Source organism: Lepeophtheirus salmonis, chromosome 5 (genome assembly GCF_016086655.4).
Source record: "Lepeophtheirus salmonis chromosome 5, UVic_Lsal_1.4, whole genome shotgun sequence".
NCBI classification, from domain to species: domain Eukaryota; kingdom Metazoa; phylum Arthropoda; class Copepoda; order Siphonostomatoida; family Caligidae; genus Lepeophtheirus; species Lepeophtheirus salmonis.
The window spans coordinates 43407689-43410142 of NC_052135.2; the positions used below are offsets into that span (position 1 = coordinate 43407689).

General features: G+C 31.5%; 1 long non-coding RNA gene across 1 annotated transcript; it reads right to left on the minus strand.

The window, feature by feature from the left end:
• Nucleotides 1-258: 258 nt before the first annotated feature.
• On the minus strand, nucleotides 259-2094 carry LOC139905586 (uncharacterized). Its single transcript, XR_011780464.1, has 3 exons — nucleotides 1780-2094; nucleotides 1407-1492; nucleotides 259-1307 (listed from the first exon to the last, which is right to left on the minus strand). It is a non-coding gene; the product is annotated as an uncharacterized lncRNA (long non-coding RNA).
• Nucleotides 2095-2454: the final 360 nt, after the last annotated feature.

Genomic DNA, 2454 nt, shown 5'->3' on the forward strand with positions numbered 1-2454 from the left:
CATATCCATTTAAGGTACATAAAAGTGAGTAAGTATAATAAGTTACCTATATAAAGGAATAAGAGAATGTTATAACAACTATTGTATGTCACGCTGAACAATATTTTTTCTTGTTTCTATCCTTCTTTTTTCAAGTAGTTAATTTGGCTGTGTCTTGCAAACTTTGGAGATTGTCTACAGCTTAATAAGGGGCAGTTATAATTCAACCAATTAACGTCCAGAATACTTAATAAGGCAAATGAAGTAGAAAAACCCATAGGTGATAATAAAATTATTCTATGATGTTTTTGTGTTCAGTGGCTGCATACTAAGTTTTTATACATATTTTATAATTACATACTGAGAAATACTAATAATTAATCACTCAAACTCGGGCCACACAAAATATGATCCCATAATTAGAATTGCAAAATTATATAACTTAAATTTTCATCTTCAAAATAAGGCACAAACAACATGGATCCCTCAATTCCAAAACAAATAAGAACGTTAGGGTGATCCTTATTTTTTTTAAATGATTGTATTTATGTGAGGCACAAAACTTTTGTAGAAATTTGGACGAAGATTGTCAAAGTAATTTTTATTTATAAAAATCTTGTTTACGTTAATTGATGTTTCGTGATTCATGACTGAAATTATTGTTTCTAAAATGTAAGGAAATAAAAAGATATTTGTTTACATTTAAGGAATGTAGTTACTTTGAAGTTTATCAAGAAGAACATATAATGTAAATTTTTAAGACCCAACAAATCTGATAATCACTTACAGTACTAAATAAGTAGTTATGCTTATGAGATTTTGTAGATTTTAGAGTACTAATAGTGTATTACAATATTGTAACAATGCAACATCAGACACAAATTAGTTCTAATTTGATATTGAAATTTTTGCATATGTTTTTGCATGAATGTAAGATTATATTTTAAGGGAGGGGGGGGGGTCCAAAATTAAATTTTTTGAAAAAATCAAACATTCATGGCTGTTTGCAAAAAAATTTCAAATTTTCATAGCTTTTGGCCAAAAATTTCAAAAATCTAAAGCGATTCCGTTAAATTATTATTTTGGGAAAATTGGATATTAATGGGAGGGCTATAACCCTCAAGCCTCTGCCCTGCGGATACGCCTGATTATTAACATGAAGGATTAATACTTATACACATGGTTATCTTTATTGTGTAACACAACTTTTCTTCCTAAAAGAAACAGAAAAACCCCCCCAAAATCAGTTGGAAGTTAGCTTCCCAGATGTGAAACCATTAACACTTTCAACCAGTGATGTGCCGGTCCTTATTTTATTAATTGCCCATCTGTAAACAAAAATAAATAAATAAAAAAACTCGGAAAATGACATGATCATCCTCAGAATTTAAATAATATTCAAAAGGAGAGCAGCTTAAGTGTCTTACTGGAATCGAATTAGCTCATGGACAACGTGCTCGGGAGAAATGATTCTATTGTACTAAATGTGCGTAGGTTCGCGCTCCGGTCATTCCTAAGAAAGAAATATACTTTATGCATATGGAATTCACACAAGATTCCATGGGTTAGATGGTTTGTAATACTATAATATAATGCACTGCATCTGACCAATTAAAGAAAAAAAAAATAGGAAGGAAGTGAACACAAATATTAATCTGCAAAAACAGGGAAAAGAATGACTCCGTTGTCAATATTATTTTTGGTTAATGTAAGAGTTAAATGGAGTAGATCAATGAAGAATTCAGTAAAATAATTTAAGATTTTAAAGCCAAAGAGCATAGGGTAGGGGGGAAAGGTTACCTAAAAATACATCCAAGGAATCCAGGATCCAGGGTTACCCCCAAGTACACCGCGTAACTTGAGGGCTTGAAAATATTTTCATGGTTGTACAAAATACGGGCAATTTTCCTCGAGGGCAATTTTCTCCAGGGCAATCTTCTGAGAGCAATTTTCTTCAGGGCAATCTTCTGAGAGCAATTTTCTTCAGGGCAGTTTTCCGCGCGCACTCCTATTCATATTCTGACTGTTTCTCTCCATTTTTCATGAAAACACTCACTTGTAGTCATTCACTACATAGATAAGATCTATGTAGTGAATGAAAGAATAATGATGACTGCTTGACAAAAAAAAATAATGAAAAAAAACAACATTGTTCAGGTTTTACAACAACAATAAAAACCACACATTAAAAAATACTAAAGATTTGTAAACTAGAATACATATATGTACTCCCTTTTTTATAATGAGACGCTGAGCTAACACACGCCCGTAAATTTATCTGCGTTCACCTTAATTATTTTTTCATATATACTCCTCTTTTCTTTTCTTTTTCAATATAATGCTTCAGCTACACAGGCTCATTGTTAAACAGTAGTTATGCTCAGACAAACTTTCCTTTATAAATATAGATACCTCCCATTCAATCTTTAGCGATAATTTACGTCATTCACGACCACATACGCTATTAGTTACACT